The 22596-nt window shown below is 51.0% G+C and overlaps 1 protein-coding gene across 5 annotated transcripts in view; it reads left to right on the top strand.

The window, feature by feature from the left end:
* The first annotated feature begins 735 nt into the window (after window positions 1–735).
* Window positions 736–22596, top strand: part of SYT2 (synaptotagmin 2) — a 120278-nt gene continuing 98417 nt past the window's right edge. For all 5 annotated transcript variants that reach the window (XM_074033100.1, XM_045395076.3, XM_074033117.1 and 2 more), the window contains exon 1: window positions 736–931. The gene's annotated coding sequence lies outside the window, so the exon portion shown is untranslated. The remainder of the gene's footprint in view (window positions 932–22596) is intronic.

Here is a 22596-nt window from a genome sequence, read left to right as displayed (position 1 = left end):
ACGCACCATTCAGGGACTGTTTCCCCACCTGCAAACTGCCCACCCAAAATGCCCACTTTAAAAGGATGTCTTACGTCTTAAGCAAACTAACATGTGTGAACACCTTGTCTTTAATAACCGGTAGCGTCCTCCTTTTCTTTCCACCGCCTTCCAGCTCCTCTCTCCTTGCCACCCTGCAGTTCTTCCTCTCCCCTACGCCGTTCTATTTCCATAGGCCTCAGGCCCCGCTGTCTTCTCCCAAGCATCCTCCTCTTTCTCACCCATCCTTTAGGCTCAGAAGCACCACCATCCAGGTGGCCACTATAGGTAGCGGTGACCTAAGCGGGGACGGGAGAAGAGGAGGCTAGGGGCTCAGGGATCCCAAAATGGCCATGGGGAAGGGGACTCCTGAGCCCAATAATTTAGCCATGAGCTGCGGTGGGTTCGGGAAGTTGGAGAGAAGGAGCTGGCTCGAAAAGAGACCGGCCCTCTGGGGTGGGGAGAATGGAGCCCCTTTCCCGTTCGCCTTCCCGCTGGGGAAACCGCCTCCTCGACCTTGAGCAGGAGGCGGGGTCGCCGAGCGCCTGGGGGGCTGCGCAGAGAGGACCCGTCCCGGGGGGTCAGGCCCGCCCTCCGCCTCCTCCGGGCCTCCTCCGCCTGGGTCCCCGCCCTCCCGCGCCGCTAGGTCTCCTCCCCTCACTGCAGCGCTTGCAGCGCGCGCTCATCGATCAGGCCCCCTCCCTCCGCCGCCTCGGCGCAGACTGCTAAGCTCAGCAAGTCTTGCGGCAAAGGCACTTCGGAGCCGAGTTGGGGCAGCGGCGGAGCGGGGACTCCGCGCCCCAGGGGAACGGGCGCCCCTGCGAAACCGTCGCCAGCGCCGCGTCCTTGCGGCCCGACGCCCCCTAACATCGGGGACCCCGGATCTCTCCCGCCTCCTTCGGGTCGCTCTCCGGTAAGTCCACACCCCCGCCGGTGGGGGCACGGACCTCCCTCTCCAAAGTTTCTCGTTTCCTGCTACTGAGTCGAGGGGCCACGGGGTGGTCTGGCTCCCGAGAGGTGAGTGGGGTTGGGGAAGTTTGAGGCCAAGGGGGCCGGGAGTCCGCACCATCCTTTGGGGGAGTTTGGAAGCGTCCGGATGGAAGGTTCGTCTAGGGGAGCCGGACCCGAGGGGCGAGGAGCCGGCTTCTCTGAGGGACTGGGGCTGGCTGGGGGCAGATTTCCTCCCACGGTCTCCCCGCGAGTTGCTGCAGAGAGGGGCGGGCGACGCGCCCCCGCCCCTCTCTCCTTTCCCTGGGACGCCCCCACTCGCGTCTAGCCCAGCCCCCGCCCGCCCAAGCGGTCTCCAAGGAAGGTTCTTTTGCCCCAGCCTCAAGCTTCGGGGACCCCTGGCACCGCCGTCGTGGGAAATGGGGGGAGGTCTGAGCGCTAAGAGCCGGAGACCCTGGGTCAGGGAGAGGTTGGGGAGACAGACTGCAGGGGCCATCTGGAAGCAATGGGCACGAGGAGCTGGGGCAGGGGCCCAAGAAGGGTATAGAGGCGCCCCTCGCCTCTCTCCAAATCTCATGACTCAGCACGACCTAGGATGCCCCGTCCCTGCTTTAGCTCTGTCCCCAGGGCTGGGCTCGCAGCCTGGCGGGTGCTGACAACCCGACTCCCTTTTCTGGACTCTTCCATGTATCTTTCCCGTTTGGGGTTCCCCCTTCCCCTGCCTGTGTTCCTTTTCCCACCTCTGGGGCATAGGGTTTTTATTTTTCAACTAAAAAGACGAGCTTTATCCTTTCCCATCCCACTAAGCCAGGCTCCCTCCTCCTGTCTCCTTCTCCCTTTTCATCCCCACATTCCACAGGTGCCTCCAGGACACCCCCAGCCCACGGCTGGTGGGGTCTCTCCTGGCAGGGCAGTGTCCTCCCCTACGCTGGCTGAGGTGGTAGAGTAGGTGCTCTCCCCGCAGCAGGACGAAGAGAGTGCAAGGACAGAGGAGGCGCTGGCCCAGGAGGGGCCACTGCAGTGGGGAGGGAAGGACAGAGGCTCAGTGGGCAGGTAGCCCAGGTTGGGTTGGCTTATGAGGAGGAGGAAGTCCTTAGGATCTGGGAGTGCCCAGGAAGCCAGAAAGGTGAACTGGGGTCTGACCTGGAAAGCAAAACGGTGCCCTTCTCCCTCCCCTACTGCTGCTGCCCTGAGGGGTCTCTCCCAGGTGGAATAGATTGTCTTCCATCCAATCTATCCAGCTCCCCATAACCTGGCACTTCATTAGAGGGGGTGACAGTGAGAATCAGGGAAGCCCTTAATCCTTTCAACCATCTCTCCCTACTTAGGACCAAGGCCAGCTTTGGGGCTGCTAGAAACATCTCTGTGACCAGCAGAGGTGCTGAAAAAAATAGCCATGCCCCGGGCTCCTAAGGCAGGCCCAAGTGACAGGTGGAAGGGGGCAGGGTGGCACTGATGCAGTGGGACGTGCCTGGCATCTGGTCCTGTGGAACGAGAGCAGTAGCCTGGCAGGCACTGCAAGCTGCAGCGTGTGTCAGGGCCCTGGGGGTGAGTCAGCGTCAGGGGTCCACGCCAGGCACACTGTGGCCTAGGGAGTCCAGCTCCCACCCGTCCCCTCCCATGCCCCTGGAAAATGGCCAGTGCCCGCTGAACCCTGACTGAACCACCTTTCCCTCAGGGTGGCCCCTCTGCTTGGCTGCCAGGCAGATCCCTGGCTTCACCCTCTAGGACTCCCCCAAGAGGCCTGACTTTTTCTGGAGACCTCTTGGGCTTAATCCTTACCTTTTCCCCTCCTCGCCTTGCCAGAGGAGGAGGAGAGGGAGGCAGAGGAAAGTGTCTAGGTTATAGCCTCACAGACCTGGCCCACCTTCCCCTGGAGGAAGAGAGACCAGACCACTCTGCTGTGAGTCTGCTTTGTTCTGCAGTCCGGGAGCTTGTGTCCAGGGAACTTGGGTTTTCTTTTGAGGGAAGGGGGTGATTATGCAAGAACATTTCTTTTTCAGCTTTGGGGTCTGACATCCACAGAACAGGACCAGGGGAAGCAAAAAGTGTTGGTGTTTGTAAACGTTGACCTTTCACCTAGAGAAGCTTGCAACTGGTTTCAATTTAGGACTGAAACTGGTTTCACCTGGGCAAAGCATGTACCTTGCTGAAGACCTCGCAGGGCCCGGGAGACCCTTTTTGGAGCTGGGTCTGGGCTCTCCTGCCCTCACGTTGCAGCTGGAGCTCATTCTATTCCTTCTACCCTTAGGCAGCTTCCAGGCAGGTGTGACAGGGCCGTCTATGATACTGCAGAAACCTGGGGGTGGGCTTTGGAGGTAGCTGGAGAAGCCTCTTCCCTGCCCTTCTCAAGCCCCCCTGGGGACCACGCTGTCCCAGTGTTCCCCAGCCCCTAGGCAAGCCTGACCTCTAGTCATTCTTTCTGCCTCCATCTGAACTTTGTGCTATCTCAGTGGGGTCTCCTTTTTTCTTCTCTGACAGGCCTATGCCTCCCTCTCTGGGTAGAGTAGATTGGGGGGCAGTGAGTGCACTGGAAGCAGGGGGACAGAGGACAGTGAGGACAGAGTGGGAGGAGGTTGGGGTTCATTTGGCTGGAAGAATGGCTGTCATTCCCTTCCCTGGACAGAAACATCCTCGTGGATGAATTGAGGCTGCAGATGAGTAGAAACACTACTTCACTTGGCTTTGGGATTTGCTCTGTGGACTTTCCTGATCTAGGCAGGTCCTAGCTGAAGCCAGACATCACTGAAGGTCCAGGGTGGTGGGGATACTCTTTAAGGACTGGAACAGCAAGCCAGAGAGAGCAACGGGGTGGGGGGGATTTACTCAGTGCGGTGGTTAAATACGAAGCACCAAAGAGGAGGCCAGGAGCTAGACAGGCCTGGGTTCAAATTCCGGGGGTGCCAAGTACAAAGTGTGAGACCTTATTTGCAACAAGTATTTTATTAGTGAGTACCTACCGTGTGCCACTGTTGTAGTCTCTCTGGGTGGGGAGTGAGCACAGTGGCAGGCCCTACACATGTTACTGAGCCACTCAGCATCCCTTCTGCATTCATGCCACTATTGCATTTTGAGAATCTATGCTAGGCAATGGAGATTCAGGGGGGAACAAAACAGACCTGCTTCCTGCCCTTGTGGCACTTACAATCTAGTGAATACCACACAAATAATTACATAAAGAATTCATCATGACTGTGCCGAGAGTTATGGAGATGTGTAGGATGCTTTGAGAGCATGTAACAGGATGACCTGACAATGTCTGCACAGTTTTCTCTGTCAAACAGAGGTAATAATGCTTAACTCTCAGGGTAGTATTGTAGAACTGATAACTATTCGTGTTATTTTAGAAGTAGCCCCTGGCACACCAGGCAGATGCATTTCTAAATTCCCCACATGAATAATCCATCCATAGGCAACAAGCCGAATCTTCGTCTTCCATTCAGTCAGATAAGCCAGGCTAGAGAAGCTGGGATTCAGTTACGGGTTCTCCTGGGCTCCAGAAGCCTGTGACAAATAACATAGTTTCATTGGAGAAACATCAAGTCAGAGATTTTTTCTAAGTGGCAGCATAGTGACTACAGCCAGATTGCTGGGGTTCATCCTGGTTCTGCCACTTGCTGTGATTTTGGGCAGGTCAGTCACACTGTTTCTTAGTCTTCCCATCTGTAGAATGGAGCTAAAATTTGTAACTATGATGTAGGTTGTTCTTGGTGAGGATGAAATGGGTTAATTCCTGTAAAGCGTGTAGAACTGTGCCTGGCGCAGGAGGAGTGCCGCGAAACTGCTTTCCATCCTTTGGCGTCCTGTGTGCTCCTTTTCCTGCCCACACACAGAACACTGTCTTGGGTGCTCCAGCTGGAGGGAGCATTGTCCACCTTTGATATTCTTAAAACTCAAGGGAAGGAGCTGCCATCATGTCTTGGTGGTCATTCCCGCGTTTCATCCCCCTCACCCGACAGTTCTTCTTTATGCCTAATGAGTCGTTTCTTGCCAAAGCTTGATTTCTGGGAAGGATTTGTCCCAGCAATCCTTCATTTTCATCTTTGGAACTGACGGTTCGAGGAAGTAGCCAGAGTGATGGGTAAATTTGGATCCAGGCCCAGAGGGACCTGACAGTCACTGTGAGCCTGGAGGTCAGGGGAGCACCTAGCTGCCAGCCCACTCCCCTAGAGAGGCTGGGTCTAAAACTAAACATTCAGAGGGCCTCCCCAGGCCACATGCAGTGGCTCACGCCTGTAATCCCAGCGCTTTGGGAGGCTGAGGTGGGAGGACCTCTTGAGCCCAGGAATTCCAGAGCAGGCTGGGCAACATATGGAGACCCTGTCTCTACAAAAAATTTAAAAATTAGCTGGGCACACCAGGTTGAGCAGGTGGATCGCTTGAGCCCAGGAGGCCGAGGCTACAGTGAGCTATGGTCATGCCACTTCACTCCAGCCTGGAAGACAGTGAGATCCAGTATCAAAAAATAAAAAGGACTCCCACATCCAGGACAAGCAGTAGATATTGTAGAAGCTTCCTCCTTGGATAATTTTCGGATGAGGATCAAGTCCCCGCTGGCTGAGTGCCAGGGAGGAGGTTAGCTTCTGAAGGCCCCTCACAATTAGGGAAGTAGGATGTGAGTAGCTGGGTCCATTAAAATGGCCAAGGAGCCTCCAAATCTGAAAGAAAGGGGAGTTACCTGCTGCTGTAAAGTCAGGAGAGGTCCTTCTTTGGCCACTTTAGCTGGGGACCTCAGGATTTTAGCTTTTGCTGTCAGTAACACTAAGCATCAGGCATAAGAAAGGGCAAAGCCAGCGTGGGTCCTGCACAACAGGGAACCTCGGAGCTCCTCCCTGCCCCACTCCCTGTGCCTCCCGCTCACCTGCGGCAGGATAGAGCGGCTCGCAAGGGCGGTCAAGCTCTCATCACTGCAGTCCTCGGCTGTGCCATCGCTGTCCCCACTTTACAATGAAGGGGCAAAGGCCCAGAGAAGTTGTGTGGTTGTTCAAAATCCCCAGATCATAGGTGCTTTGGGGGGGCCTTTCAGGCCACGGCAGCTGAGTGGTCAGAACCCTTCCTCCTCTCCTCGCCCCTTCTCACCAGCTCTACCTATGGCAAATGGAGCCCGAGAATACAGGTACGGGTCCTTGGGATGAGGCCGCTAATGCATTGAGTAGAAGCAGGAGGCTGGGTGATTGAAATCAAGCAGCAGCCTTTACAAAAATTAGGCAGTGATTCCTTGGAGGAATTGAATCAACTCTCCCTCCCTGGTGTTGGGTTTCCTTGGGCTCCCCATAAGGGCTCTGGCACCTCCTTCAGGAACACCTGCTCTGAAACAAGGAGGGAGGCCTCAGGGTGGGCCGTCTTGAGTGCATGATGGGACGCCCTGCTGAATCCAGACCAGCTCCAGCCTCAGCAGCCCTATCTGTGATGGCATGCTGATGTCATCAGCACCAAAAGCCCCTGCAGGTTCCAACTTGGCAATTAAATGACTCCTCTGAAGCCCAGTGGCCATGTGTGTGTGCATGTGTGTGTATATATGTGTATTCAGGGTCCTAGGGGTGGGCTGGGGAGGAGGGCTCCTTGCAAAGGCAGGGAGAATGGGAGTTAGTTGGTGTGTGACTGCTTCACTCCTTTGGAGACTCCAGACCTGAGAAGTCAGATCCCTATGGGACTCACAGCCCAAAAGTCAACCCTTGCATGCAGGTGCAGCCAGAGTCTAAAATCAGCCTGAGCCAGAGCACCCTATTCCTTCCTTGTTTCCTACTTTCCTCTCCGCTTTTCCTCCACATTCCACTCCAATGCACTAAGCACCTAGTCTGTAAAAGGCACCTGGGATGTAAAGGGGGAACTCAAAATAACCATGTCTCCTCTATCAGCCTGGGCACTCCCCAGGGCCAGGGCATGTGGTTCCTCCTCCTCTCCTGGGTCCCCCCAGCCCCCAAAGTAGAGCTCTGAAGCTGGGAGCGCTGGCGGTAGCTGGTGCAGAGTGACAGGACTCCCAGATGCTCTCCAACTCCAGGATAGCTGCTTGTCAACACAAGGCTTTCCTCAATCGCAAAACTTTCTTCACTTCCTCCCCCTGCAGAGAAACTAGAAGCCCAAGGGCCTCATTACTGGACAGGCTGGGACCAGGGAAGGACAGTAGCTGGGTGGGGAGTCAGGAAAGCTCCCCCGAGGCATTTGTCAGGTGCCTCTCAGTAAGGCAGGGAGTCCTCAGACCATGGAGAACTCTGGCAGAACTTCCCATAATTGGGTTGATACGGTGGCTCTGGAATTTAGTAATTAGGGAATATTGCAATTAGTGATGGAATTTACCCATTGCTATTCCATGCATCTTAATACAGGGTGTAAGTGGTTGTAACTGTGAGCTTGGCACTAGGCAGATGGGAAAATAGAAGTGAATGGAGAAATGGGATGAGGGAGGGAGGGGATGGGAGGAGCTTAACCCTTTCCATACCCAAATAGACTGAAGGAACAGCCTAGGGTGATGCAGGGTTAGGGCGAGCCCAGCAGCCCATTGTATTTGTAAGAGGTGACTGAGCCAAAAATCACAGGCTGCCTCTGGACCTTCTGCTTCTTTAGCTCATGTAGGATCAGATGCAGGGCTTGGCAGGGGTTGGGAGAGTGGTGATGGAGGCCAAGAGGGAGAGGCTGCAGGGGAGAAGGGCTCTTCTCCCGGTTTCCTGCTCAGCTGTGGAGAAACGGAGAAGAGAGTTGTAACCACCTGCAGTAGTGTGCATGTGAGAGAGAGGAGAGGGTACCTTGTACCTTCATCTCCCTCTCCCCACTTGGTCCCCCCACCCCCCGGCTTCTTTTTACTGCCTTTCTCATTCCTACTCTTAGCTTCATTTTCCTCTGAAGTCAAATGAGGCATTTGTGTTAGTGCAGGGCCGAGCTGGGTAGGGCCATGTGTATGGTCAGGGGCAGGGGTGGGGGGTTTCAAAGGGGTGGTGTTCATTTTTTCCCTTCCAGACCAGAAATGGCTGCCCCAAGGTCAGCCAGTGCTCTGAGCTCCAAAGACCTTCTCAGAGAACCTCTGCTGCCTAAGAGCTGGATGGTTTGAGAGAAATCTCTTTTCCTCACCATTGATTCCAGTCTGAACTAATGGTCCAGATGTGCTGGGATGTCCTTCCTCTTCTACAAAGTGACTGGGGAAGCAGTTTTTAGGTTGTTTATAGAAAGGAAGCATTTTCTGGAGTGGGACCTCCCCTGCTTCTGCTACACCTTAACTCCCTACATTAGAGGAGGGCTGTGAAGCTGCAAGGAAGGGGGCCTGGGCTGAGAGTGGTGGAGGTCTCTGAGGACCCTCCTTGTCTTCTGCCTCCTGTGTTGATTTGGAGAAAAGCCCCTTTAACAAATGCACGGGTTTTACCTCTGTCCCTGTTGGGGCTGTCTGGCCTCCCATTTTCATTGTCTGCCATGGATCTTTCATTGTATCAACTCAGATGGACCAAGTGACCTGCCCAGTCACAGGGACTGAGATGGGATATTAGGAGATGGGGATAGAGGCCTGAAAGCAGGAGGAGAGGGGATCACCCAGGCAACACTCTAGGAGTACAGGAAGGATGAACAAGAACCTATTGGTTAAGTGCTCTGGGGTCTTGGAGGGAAGCAGACCTAGAACTGAAATCCATCCTCACCACTAGGAGCCAAGAAGAGTTACAGGTAAACCCCAGGAATCTCAAGGGTGGCTGTGGCTAGGATCAGTGTTAGCAGGAAGCATGGAGTTAATTGGCTGTGGGAGGGCTCCCTCTCCCAGTCTGACTCTCCACGAGGAGGAAAAGGCATCACTTTAATAAGGCTGCCCTGGTTCCAAATCAATCCTGACATTGCAGGAGGCGAAGGGGGAAGCACAGCTGAGAAATTGGATTAGCTCTTTGATGCTGGGAACTGTGCTGGCTGCTGCTGCTGCTGTTGCAGGAGGCAGGGAAGCATCAAGAACTGAGCCTGCCATTGGCAAGCCAGCCCCAGACGTCTGAGGCTTCCCAGGGAGGCATGCTCTGCCCCCATCAGGTCTCCTACTGGTAGAGGGTGGCAGGGGTGCCCTGGGGCAGACAGTAATAGAATCCCAGATCCTCACCACTGCAAGGCTGGGAGGTGTCTTTGCGCCTCCCCTGGAGTAGGTGATGAGCCCCAAAGACCTCAGGAGGTGAGGCAATGGGGAAGGGGGAGAGGAGAGGCTCCCATATTTGCATGTTCTATAGGACATAACCGAAACAGCATGTGTGTGACTGGGAGTTAGATGGCCTGGGTTCAAACCAAGACTGCCACTTCCTGCCCATGTGTCCCTGGGCAAGTTACTTAAACTTTCTGAACTTTGGGATCCTCAGCTGAAAATGGAGACAGTAACGTGCAGGGAACAGGCCCTTGTGAAGTTTTTCTTACAGCAGTAATCAAGATGCGGGCCACGGGTCCCTGGGAGTCCCTAAGAATTTTCAGGGGGGTCCATAAGGTCAAAGCAGTTTTCATGATAACACTAAAGTTATTTGCCATTCCCATGCTTGACACTGATGGTGCTAAAGCAGTGGTGGGTGAAGCTACTGGCACCTTAACGTGAATCAAGGTAGTAGTATCACACTGCACCTGTCTTTGTGTTCTTCCACACCACACACCCGCTAAGCAAAGTAACTGGTAAATAACAAAATGCCGGTTTCACTTAAGAATGTCTTCTTTTCATGAAGCAGCAAAGATTATAATTATATTGAACCTTGATTCTGTATCTTTTTTAATATTCTCTGTGATGGAATGAGAAGTACACATGAAGTACTTCTGCTGCTTACAAAAATATTACGCGATAATTTCTCAAATAAGCAAGTGAACGATGCCAATCACCTGTGCATCTGTTTGAGTTGCAGGCTGAACTAGTCATTTGTTCGTGGGATACCATTTTATCTGAAAGAACAACCGACAAACTCCAGTTATTCAGACTTGAGTGTTGAGCAGGCATTTTTGCAAAAATGAATGAAGTGAGCTCGTCACTTCCAGAAAAACAATTGACAGTATTTGTGGCCAATGATAAAATTCAAGCTTTCAAGCAAAAATTAGAAGTTTGGAAAACTCACACATATTACTATGAAAAGGACTTTTGTGATAAGATCAGTGGTTATATTAATGGATGTGGTTAATATTGTTTAATGAAATTCATCAATATTTGAAAGATCTGCACAATTCGGCAAACCAGTATCTTCCAAATGATAAATAAATGATGTCACAAAATCATGCACAGAGGCAAACATGCATTCCAAGTGCAAGGTTTCAGGTTCCCCACTGAAACCAATCTAAGAAACTACCACTTGGTGAGTGTTGATGTCATATCAAAGAAAAATATCCACAATGATCTGAAAAGGCTTTATTAAATACCCCTCCCCTTTCCAGTTACATATCTGAGTGAGGTTGGATTTTCTTTCATCTTTCAATCAAAGTAACGTATTGCAGACAGACCAAACACCGAAGTTGATATAAGACTCTAGCTACCTTCTAGTAAACCACACGTTAAAGAGATTTGCAGTGATGTGAAACAAGGCCTCCTTCTTACTAGATATTTTACTAGAGAAAACGTCTACTAGATTTTCTTTTGGTCTTGAAAAATATAGTTACTTCTTATTAAATATGTTGTATTAACAGGTAATGAGTTACTATTGTATTTTGAGCTAATTTAGAAATTTCTCAGTTTTAATTCTGAATATGGTAACTATAGATGGATCTAACTTACATAAGCAAACGCTTTTGGAGGGTCCTTAATAAATGGGTCTTAGAACCAAAAGGTTTGAGAACCACTGTCCTCGGTGAAGCCCAGCCCAGAGCCGAGTACACAGTGAATGCTTGATAAGGACCGCATGCTCCTCCAGAGTGCCGGGCTTCGTGTCACAGGGCAGAACCTGAGGGCATTCTCTGTATCTCAGAAGTCCAGGGTCAGCCTGGCAGCCTTACTGGGTGGACTGCATGGAACAGAACAGTCTAGAGCTGCACGGGGTGAAGGGAGCCCAGGGAGCACCTAACCCCTGGCTTCCAGGTGGCCTCTGGGGATGAAGCTCCCTCCAGGGCTGCCTGGGGAGGAGAGCTTTCCTTGGAGTTGGGAGAGAGGGGTGTCTAGGGAGAGTCCCCCTCGACTGCCCCAACCCCTGCCTTCACCAGAGCAACCCTGCGTTTATCTGCCTTGCATATTGGGGTTCTTCTACTGGAATTCTCTTAAGCTTCTATTTAAAGGAAGGGGTTTGAGGCTTCCTGAAGATTTCAAAACTTTGTAGTCCAGCTCTTTATTTTAAAGACAAGGCCCAGAGAGGGAATTTGACTTCTCAAAGAATACACAGCAAGCAATCAGCTCAGCAGTGATCAAGGCAAAACCGACATGCGAGACCATGCTAGACGGAGCCTCTCAGCTGGCAGAGCCCAGTGCTGCACAGCAGGAACGCAGCAAATATTCATACACTGGATAAAAAAGCTTCCTGTATATTCTCTTGTTTTATCTTTATAACAAGCCTGAGCTTTATTGAGGTATAATTTATAGATCATAATATTCATCTGCTTTAAGTGTACAATTGAGTGATTTTTAGTAAATTTACATTATACAGCTATCACTACAATGCAGTTTTAGAGCACGTGATCTATTACCCCTATTTACAGAGAAAAATAGTCCCAGAAAAGTAAATAAATGTCCCCAAGGTGACACTGCTATTGGGTGGCAGAATGACATCCAGATTCAAGTTTTTCTGTCCCCGTGCCACACCCTGCTCATGCTGCACACTGCAGAGAAGGGGGTCAGGTGGTCCGCTGTTTGGGGACCATGGACGAATGCCCCACTGCAGGCTGGTGTTCGTGAGACTCTCTCTAGAGCTGGTTGTGCCAGTCCAATTTTAGCACTGGAGACTGGGCGCAGTGGCTCACACCTGTAATCCCAGCCCTCTGAGAGGCCAAGGCAGAAGGATCACTCGAGCCCAGGAGTGCAAGACCAGTCTGGGCAACATAGCGAGACCCCCATCTCTACAAATAATAAAAAAAAATTAGCTGGATGTGGTGGCATGCTTGTATTCCCAGCTACATGGGAGGCTGAGGTGAGAGGATCTCTTCAGCCCAGGAAGTTGAGGCTGCAGTGAGCCGAGATCATGCCACTGCACTGCACTCCAGCCTGGGCAACAGAGCAAGACCCTGTGTCTCAAAAAAAAAAAAAAAAAAAAAAAGGGACAATTTGGTTACTGGTTCTATCCACACAACTCTGGATGCAGAGGAAACCTGGATCCCAGCCCCCTCAGAACTTGAATTCTCCACAAATGGGGGACCTGAAGTGCTTCCCTTAGCCTGTCTTTCATAGGGGACCTAAAACTCCTCACTGAGCAGGCCCTCTAAGAGTCGCCTGCTGGGAAGTACAATCTCTAGGAAGTAAAATCAGTCCTTAACCCTGGTGACCTCTAACGGTGAGGAAGTTCTTCCTTGTGTCTAGCCACATTCCTCTTGCTGTACTGAATGCCCGTTTCCTATTCCTATCCACCCTTCCTGTTCTGCCTAGTGAGTTAGGGGTCGGTGTATAGAGTTCAGAGGCCACAGAGAAAAGCTGAGAGCTGGATGGAGAGTCTGGACTGTCTGCCTAGACAACTGCCTGCCTGCTGTAGTTAACATTTAGTACCCTGATCTCCAAGGATGGCTGCTCTTTTCACAGGAAGGCCAGACAGTCTTCATGTCTCTTCTGTGGCTTTTTGTGGCTCTGGCACTGAGAGAATGTGGTCAGTTCTTCCTGGGAGGATGAGTGGAGTGAAGGGCAGGGAGGCTTTGCAGGATGGTGGAGGAGCCACCTTCAGACGAAGTCAGGTGTCTACCCAGGCACACCTGATGTAACGGGGAGCACACGTCTCTCTGCTCTTCAGCGGGCACAGGCCTGGGTAATTGATTGCCCTGGCACGTGGCTCCTTCTCCAGCTTGGCCAACCTTGACTGTACTGCTGTCCAGGCGCCTCTCTATAGGGGCTGCTTCTAGCACCCATTTTAGACCATGCTTGGGGAAAGACCTAGACATGGTAAAAGATGAAAGGGAGGGTATTCCCTGTGGTGAGAGGGGTCACTTGAGCAGACTGAACTTCCCTTAGTTGGGGGTGGTGAGACCCTGGATGCTGCCCTGTGGAGGTCATCCAGCTAACGCAGGAACTGGGTCCCTGATCCTTCACCCTCCCAGCATCCCCAGCCGTGTTTTCTTTCCCTCTGGCTCCTCCTGTCCATACCAAGGAGCTGTGTTGCAGACAGACCCTGGGCCTGGCAGCTCTCGGCAAGGAAGAAATCAATAGTGAATGTGGGAGTGCTTGGAGGCAGGCCGGAGCAGTCTCTCTAGGGTAGGGTTTTCTTTTATAAATGTAACATTTTCTTTTTTCCAGCTCTATTGAGGTGTAATTGACAAATAAAAATGGTATATATTCAAGATGCACAATGTAATGATCTGACATACATATACCTTATATGGTGATTATTACAATCAAATTAATCAGCACACCCATCAGCACACATAGTTGCTGTGTGTGTGTCTGTGTTTGTGTGTGTCAGTGGTGAGGACACCTAAAGTAGGTTGAGACCCCTGGGACCCTGAGTCCTGGGACACAATGCTCTGGCTCTTTTCCTCTCCCAAATAAACTGGACAGATTCCTCAGACAGCCCCTTCTGGGTCTTGGCCATTGCCCTACTTTCAGAGAACATTTCCTTCTTGTGTGAGGTTCGCAGCAAGTCAGGACATTCGGCTCAGAGTAGGGAAGACTCACAACTTTATACAAGTTCATGCACAGATGCAAACAGACCACACACGTGGCTCTTGGCAGGTTGCCCATGGGCAGAGGTGCCTCTCTCTCACATTCCTTGGAAAGTGAGGATGAAATTGAACCTGAAGCCTTATCTCCAGCTGGAAGGAGACTGCTCGGGTGACATTGATCCTCTCTCCTAGTCCACACGCCACTTCCCGGCTGGGCTCAGGACTGCTCCAGGTGGGATCCTAGGCTGGGTTCTGGCTCAGTGCCTTGTAGTTATGTGGTTTGCTTGCAGACTTTGGACCTGTGGCTTCCCCAACCATTGCTGCCTTTTCAGACCCTGTGGCAGCTGCCATCTGCCATTAGGAGCTAATGCTCTCAGTGAAGCTTGCTCAGCTGTGGCCGTTAGCAGTACACTGTCTGGAGGCAGCATTGATAGGGGCTATTGTCCTCAGAAACGGGGGCTTGGTGGGAAGGTGAATGAGACCATGTGTCTGGGACCAAAGCTTGTGACTTAGATTACTGTCCTCATGACAGAGGTGGTGGGAGAGAGGGTGATGGGGAAGAAAGGTATGGATGAAAGCAAGTAGACTCATTAAATCTTTGCACCAATGCGAAGAGCTCACCTGATACCCCTGCTTCAAATACATCCCATAGTGCTAAGATGCCTTTTTTGTGTCCAAAGTTCTGTAGAGAAGGAAAATTTGTGACATTACCTCTACTCCCTCCTCAGTGTTGGGGCCAGGACTAGAAGCTGGGACCCCTGGCCTTGCAGCTTCTTATCTGTGTGACACTGGCCAGGCTCCCCTGTGCCTCAGGCCACATTTCCCTAGGCTACCACTCAGCCATTCATTCATTTATCCAAGGAACACACATCCGTGGAACAAGCTCTCTGTGCAGACTGCAACTGCTATGAAGACGGAACAGACAGTTCCGGCCCTCGTGCCTCTCACAGGCAGAGGGAAGCAAAGACATTAAACAAAATAATCACACGATTGTTTATTTAATTACAATTATGATCACTGGCATGAAGTAAAAAGTGCTTAATGCTCTGAGGGTTTATAATGGGGGCTTAGCAGGGCGGGGAACATGGTGGGTGCATGGCCACCATGATGCCTGGGCTCTCAGGGCAGCCGCCATAGGCATCCTGGGTCTTTTCATGAGGCATCAGGTCCACTCTCTGGCACTGCCAGGGGTGTGTGCACCTGGCATGTATGTTACACCACCCCTGGAAGGGTCAATAGGAAGAGTTCTGAGCTGGGAGGCATGATTTGGGTTGTAAAGGGGACTGGAATTTCTGGCTCTGCCTCTAGTTCCCCAGGTGACTGTGAACTTGTCACTTTCTCTCTTTTCTGTGTTCCATCCTTTGTAAAATGAGGAGATTTGACTGGAAAAATCCCTGAAGTCCCTTCCCAGAGTCTCAGAAAAACATTAGAGGTTTCCAAAGGCAAACTATAGTTTTTCCACTGGAGACTGAGAAAGGAATGTAGAAACAGGGTTGAAAAGGCCACTAATTCCAGAGAGCAAGAGGGAGGAGGAGAAGGGCAAGCCCAGAGTCAGGGGACCATGGTATCACAAATGGAGGAGTGCACATGGCAGATGCATCCCCATGGTGTCTGGACTCAGGGATGGAGACATGTCACTGCACTGAAGGTGCAGCTAGAGCAGTGGTTGGGAACTGCAACGAGAAGAGTTTAGATTCGATATTAGGCAGCGTTTTCTTGCTTATAGCACTGAGACAACTGGCAGGTGATTAAAGAGGTGTAAGGGAGAGTGTCATATAGATGTTTCAGAAAGGCAGAGAAAGAGCCTTTCAGAGGGAGGTGTTTTGCATGGAGGCAGGGGCGATGGATGACCTTACAAGGTCTCTTCCTCAGACAAATCCATGAATCTCCCCTCCTCACGTTGCCACTGATGTCAGCACTGTCTGGATGTCTGTGAGAGGAAGATGTCAGGTCCCCTTGGAAATGAATTTTTGACCATAAACTCTCCCCAGTTCACATCTCTCGGTGACACATGTGGCTAACTGTGCAGTTGTCACACTCAATCAAATTGAGTTCAATTGCACCTTTGCTCTCTTGTCCTGCTGTAATATAAATATGGCTCTGAGAAGTGTATTAGTTGCTGACAGTGTGGGAACTGGGGAGGCTGGGTTTGGAGGCTAAGGGAGGCCTGGGAGTTTCATGTTTCAGACCTAGAAACAAGGGCTGGAGATGGGTTCCTCGAGGTTGTGGGATTGGGCTGCTGTGAAGCCTTTTCTTCAGGCGGCCCTGAGGCAGTTATATCTCTAGATCAAGGGGATGGGTCAGATGCCCTCCCAAGGGTCCTTTGTGTTCTTGGACTTTCTGTTGTTGTTACCAGTGGTCGCAGGTTCTCCCTGTGTGTGTGAGTGGGGTGTATTGCATTAATGCATGTGTCTGTCTGCAGATTACAAAAGGTCCAATGACACCTTGCTTTCCATTTCTACTGAGGAAGGTGCTTTACACCTTCGAAAAATGGTTCATAAGGTCATAAAGGTATGGGATTTACCTATAACATGAAGGATTTTAGGTAGATATAAGGAGGAATTTTCAAACACTAAATATGGTTAGATATTGTAACAGAAGACCAAGCAGGGGGTGAGACCTCCCTCAAGGAGAAGAGTGGTCTGGGATAGGATGGACATTGAGAAAAAGATAAACTGTCCATCGCGATTTCTTGCAGCCAAGGGTTTATATATGAGTGTGAGTATAGACATGTTAGAGAGAGGAAGGTATGCACAGTTGTCAAGCAGTTGACTTATACAAATGTATTAAAGTGTCAGGGGAGAAGAGGAGGAGGAGGAGGAAGGAAAGGAGGAGGAAGGGAGAGGAGAGGGGGAGAGAGAGGAATAAGAAGGAGAAGAAGAGGAAAAAGAGGAACGAAGAGGAGAAGGAGGAGGGAGGTGGTGGTGGTGGTGAATAATGCTGGACGTAATAGGGCTTAGCAGGGTGGAACCCCTTCCTTTATCAGTGCCATAATGTTATTGCTGGAGTCAGGGATGGTGTGTGTGTGTGTGTGTGTGTGTGTGTGTGTGTGTGTGTGTGTGTGTAAATGCAGCCTCAGGAGACTTCAGTTACGATAGTCAAGCCTGCAATAGGACAGGCAGGTACCCCTCACCATGTGGGCAGGCTGCCCATTTAAATTCAGGATTCTGTGCATCGCCTACTAAAACAGCTCCTTTATATGTGGTCTGTTTACACATGCTGAACATTTGCCCTGCCAGAAAGCCACAGCCATCCACCCTCAATTTTGAAGGGAGAATGAAGAGTCCAACCAAGCCTTGTGAAGAATGCAGCTTCTAGATTCTTTCAGCAGGAACACCAGTCTGGGGCTCAGGATAGATTCAGCTCCTTTTTTCTAACACAAATCTGATACCATTACACATGTATCCCAGGGATATCTAAGGATTTATGCTAGAAAATGCATAAAACTCTGATATGGCTTGGATGTTCATCCCCTCCAAATCACTTGTTGAAATGTGATCCCCAGTGTTGGAAGTGGGGCCGGGTGGGAGGGGTTTAGGTAATGGGGTCAGATCCCTCATGAATGGCTTGGTGTCCTCCTCGTGGTAATGAGTGAGTTCTTGCTCTGAGTTCATGCGAGATCTGGATGTTTAAAAGTGTGTAGCACCACCCCCCACCTTGCTCTGGCTCTTGCCATGTGATGTGCCTGCTCACCCTTCCACCTTCCACCATGATCGCAGGCTTTCTGAAGTCCTCCCAGAAGCAGATGCTGGTGCAATGCTTCCTGTACAGCCTGAAGCACCACGAGCCAATTAAACTTCTTTTTAAAATATAACTTACCAGCTTCAGGTATTTCTTTGTAGCAATGCAAAAATGGACTAACACAATCTCACCAACAGAGGAGGAATGGACAGTTAATCTTTTTTTTTTTTTTTTTTTTTTTTTTTTTGAGATGGAGTCTTGCTCTGTCGCCCAGGCTGGAGTGCAGTGACGTGATCTCGGCTCACTGCAAGCTCTGCCTCTCGAGTTCACGCCATTCTCCTGCCTCAGCCTCCCGAGTAGCTGGAACTACAGGCGCCCGCCACCACGCCCGACTAATTTTTTGTATTTTTAGTAGAGACAGGGTTTCACCGTGTTAGCCAGGATGGTCTCAATCTCCTGACCTCGTGATCCACCTGCCTTGGCCTCCCAAAGTGCTGGGATTACAGGCGTGAGCCACCGTGCCCCGCCCACATCTGTTTTTTTTGATACTGTCCCAAACTTGACTCCAGGGACCCACAGGAGGGTCACAGTCATGATCCTGGACTTTGGAGGTACGACCTTGAAAGATCTTTATTCCAAACCTACAGCCTCTTGGCAAGACCTATCTAAATCACCCCAAATCCTGTTACATATGCTCCAGATTTATCTTGCCCTTCCGGTGGCCTCCTTCTTAGAAAGTTTCCCCTTTGGGGCCAGGCGCGGTGGCTCACGCCTGTAATCCCAGCACTTTGGGGGGCCAAGGTGGGCAGATTACAAGGGCAGGAGATCGAGACCATCCTGACTAACATGGCGAAACCCCGTCTCTACTAAAAAATATAAAAAATTAGCTGGGTGTGGTGGTGGGCGCCTGTAGTCCCAGCTACTCGGGAGGCTGAGGCAGGAGAATGGCGTGAACCCAGGAGGCAGAGCTTGCAGTGAGCCGAGATTGCGCTACTGCACTCCAGCCTGGGCGACAGAGCAAGACTCCGTCTCAAAAAAAAAAAAAAAAAAAAAAAAAAAAGACACTTCCCCTTTGGCTGTTTCAGTCATCAGTATAAGTCAGGCTGTTTTCTCCTACTCAGCTTCTCTGAAAGGACTTGTATCTCAGTACTTTAGGGTCAGGTGGTCATGCCCAGATCCAGGTGATGAGTAGAAATGAGAGTTTTGGATTGTGCACTGAACCCTTCCCCATGGTCTTGAAGGGTATCTGTCTTGAAACACGGTATGCTTATTTATCTCTTTGGAATTAGTCTCTGCCACCTTCACTTTGACCTCTTGGATTGTGTCATCAATTTGCCCCTGAATCCTCCATAGCACCCTTGCAATTGTGGAAACCCCAACAGTATTTAGCAATGCAAGCCATGGCCGCTCCAGACGGGGAGGTTCAGCACCATGGACAGAGCTCAGTGCTGCCCTCCTCTGCTCACAGCTGAGTCCTCTGGTGATGGATGCATCAATATCTCAGTAATCACCACCAAAGAACTTATTCATGTAACCAAACACCACCTGTTCCCCCAAAACCTATTGAAATTAAAAAAAAATTTAAGCTGAGTCCTATTGTCTTCCTCCCCCTCCTTCTCCTGTCGTTATTAACTTGCCTCCTCCTCCTCTTTCTTTTTCAATAATATTTTAAAAACTTTTTTTGTAGAGATAAAGTCTCACTATGTTGCCCAGGCTGGTCTTGAACTCCTGGGCTCAAGCCATCTTCCCACCTCGATCTCCCAAAGTGCTGGGATTACAGGTGTGAGCCACTGCCCCCAGCCCTAACTTTCCAATTTTGGAGGTAGAAGCTGGCTGAGGAGAAAACCAGTGTTGTATGACATTGTTTCTGCCCTTTACTGACTGTAAGATCTTAGCCAAGCCACCTCCTCTCTACAGGTCCTACTTTTTCATCTGTAGAATGAGGAGGGTGAACTCCAAGCTCAGTCACTCTCTGAGCCTGAGTGTCCATGATTGCCTTTCCCAGAAAGTCCTTAAAAGTAATCTCAACATGCAAGGCCTGAGTTAGGGTGGGGCCAGTTTAACCTGTAGGTGATAGGAAGCCATGACCTCAGGTCCTGCAGTCTGGCAATGTTCTCCCAAAGTCAGTGCCTTGCATCTTTCTTCAGCTTGTTGAAATGTTTAGAGCAGGGGAATCTTCCCTGTAATATTTATTATCCCAGATACCTCATTGCCTGCCCCACCCATAGGCAAAAATGCAGCCTGTCTTGGTGGGCTAGGTAGGTTTTTGTGGCAGGTAGAGGGCACGTGAGCTTAGCTGGGGATAGAGCCTCCAAATGAGGGTGGAGTTGAACGCATGCCTGGAGGGGAGCAAGCTACGTAGGGGTTAGCGGGGAGAGCCAAGGCTTCTCTATGTCAGGTCAGAGCAGGGTACCAGAGCTGGGCTCTCCCTACCTCACTCTGTCGCAGTGACACCACCTCAGTAGGAGCGCTGGGCTGCAGTGGGAGCAGTCTGGAGTGGGAGGAGGAGGCATGACTGGATAGAATGGCATGGAGCCAGATGTGAGTGGAGTACTGGGCAGAGACTGGCAGCTCTCCAGAGCTCTGAGGGCTGGGGGTGCTTGATGGTGGGAGAGAGAATAGAGTGCCAGACGGTAGCTGTGTCCTTGTGTGCCTGTAGCAGGGCTGCACCACATTTCTGGCCTCTTGATTCATTTGAATAGGGTCATCCTCTGCTTCCAGGCTCCAGAAAACCTCCTGGGAGGAGGGAGCTCTTCTCTATCCTCTAGCTCCTCTTCTTCCCACCCTCTCCTGTCTACCTCTCTCTCTCTCTCTCTCTCTCTCTGTGTGTCTCTCTCTCTCTGTCTGTCTGTCTCTCTTTGAGACAGGGTCTTGCTCTGTTGCTTAGGCTGGAGTACAGTGGCATGACCTCAGCTCACTGCAACCTCGACCTCCTGGGCTCAAGTGATCATCCTGCCTCAGTCTCCCAAGTAGCTGGAACTGCAGGTGCACACCACTGCACATGGCTAATTTTGTTTTTTTAATGTTTTGTAGAGACAAGATCTCACTGTGTTGCCCAGCTCTGGTCTCAAACTCCTGGGCTCAAGCAATCCTCCTGCTTTGGCTCCTAAAGTACTGGGATTATAGGTGTGAGCCAACATGCCTGGCCAATCTACATGTCTTCACCATGCCTCTCACCAACTGAGAATTCAAGCCCTCCTTGTTTTCTGGCCCAGGGCACTTAGCCTGGAGCAGAAGGTGTATCTATTGTCCCTTAGGTCATGGGAAAGCTAGCCCAGGCTCTGTATACTGAGTGGGATCACTTGGAACCCTCCACAACCCACCAAACACAAAAGGGGAAATTTCAGGCGATATTTAGATTACCTCCTATCTCCCCTTTTGGAAAGAAGGTCTTGCTCTTAAGCTGCCTTCAGAGATGCCAAAAGACCATTTCTTGGGGGGTGGAGGGGTCTGGACCTAGTGGAGGCGGACTCTTGCTTAGCAGAGAGGAGTGTTGTGTGCATGTGTGAGTAGGGGGAGAACTGGAGGCTTAAACCTCGAATACCAGGAGTATCCACTCGTCAAGTCTAGACCTGAAAATGATTGCCCAGATATGGGAGCAGTTCCGGGACACAAGGCCAGCCTGGGGGAGCAAGCTGGTCCCGTAGTCTTACTGCAGTGAGCCTAAGGCTTTGGGTCTTAGAGAGGATCTTATCTTCTACTAGGTCAAGGAAGCACAAGTTACACGGAGACTGTTAGAATTGTCTTCCTTCACCTTAGGAAGACAATTCTAAGACAGCAAGAACTTAGTCTGTTTTCGTTGTAAACCCAGTGCCCTATTCAGTGCCTAGCACTTGGAAGATATTCAGTAAATAGTTGTCGAATGAATGTTGAAGAATTAGAACCGTCCAGAGACTCGGTGGCTTGCCGCAGGAGATGTGACCGCCTTGTCCTTGAGCATGTCTCAGCAGAGGCCAGGGACCATTAAACTGTTAGATTGTTGGAGGGACTCATGCAGCACTGATGGCTTGGACTTGAGGCCCTTTTCCCTTTGGCTCTGAGAATCCATGGATCTGTGACCTCTTTTGAAGAAAGGAGACCTCTAGAATGGGGCTGGAGCAGGGCTAGCAGTGGGTGTCTTTCTCAGGGACATGCAGCTCAGTACTTTTTGCCCAGCCGTCTCTGCTACATCAACCTGCTGCCACGCATGCTTGTCAGACTTGATAAAGAGAGCGTGTCTATTTATCTTTTCTTGGAAATCTTTATTGTGAGGTTCCTGTGTCTCCGGCTTAGCTTGGCCTGTGACTTGCTGGCCATCTGTTCAGTGGGGTGGTATTCGTCTGATGACTGCATACAGTATTCAGAGGTGGGTGCTCAGTAGGACCCTGAGTGGGTGGGGTGTAGGAGAGATTGCTGGTTGCCTTCAGGGGGAGTACAGGCAGAGTGAGTGTAGGTCTCAGCTCCAGCTGTTCCCTTGCTGCGTCCCTGGCTCTGGCCCTGACGGAGATGAATAATTGATGGTGACTAATGGATCATTGCTCCTGTATGAAATATTCAGCAGGGACTGTGGCAGGTTTGTGTAATCAGATGTTTCATGCTGCCCTCCTGGTAGTTGTAGGACTCCTGGGTTTCCCTGACTCTCAGAGCTGTGGGGTGATAGGTGGGCACTTCCAGGGGAAGTACTTTACAGGGGATGGGGCAAGGCCCTTAATTCTGGGACCTGACTTACCTACCTTGTGGGGGTATCTACACTGCCCAACATTCAGAATGTTGGGGAAGTAACAGGAGGAATCACTAGTGGTAAAGGAGCAGCCCGCAGCCCTGGGATGTCTAAGAGGGTTGGGAGGATGCTGATGCTGGAAAGAGAATGAGTTAAACCCTGCTCCCCCACAATGTTCCCTGCCCCCTGGACACTCAAAATAACTCTGTAGAACAGCCTTATTATGCAGATGAGGAAGGGGTGCTCAGAGGGATTAAATGACTTGCCTGATGTCACACAGCTGGTGAGTTGTGGAGCTGGACTCCTCCCACAAGACCACTCCACAGAGCTGTCTGAGAAGATAGTCCCTTGGTCTCTTCTCCCCGCTCCATGCCCACCTCATCCCCTCCTCACCTTCCCCACTGACTCTGTGGGAATTATGTTATTGGGATCCCAGGATAGAATTATAGCCACAAGCATCCATGTGCTTGAGAGAGCTGGCTGGTCCCTGATGGGGGATGGGTTACGGGAACATCTGTGTGTGTGCACACATGTGCACACGTGTT

The sequence above is a fragment of the Macaca fascicularis genome, chromosome 1, assembly GCF_037993035.2.
Source record: "Macaca fascicularis isolate 582-1 chromosome 1, T2T-MFA8v1.1".
NCBI lineage: Eukaryota > Metazoa > Chordata > Mammalia > Primates > Cercopithecidae > Macaca > Macaca fascicularis.
Note: the sequence above shows the minus strand (reverse complement) of the source record. Positions and strands in the feature narration are given on the sequence as shown.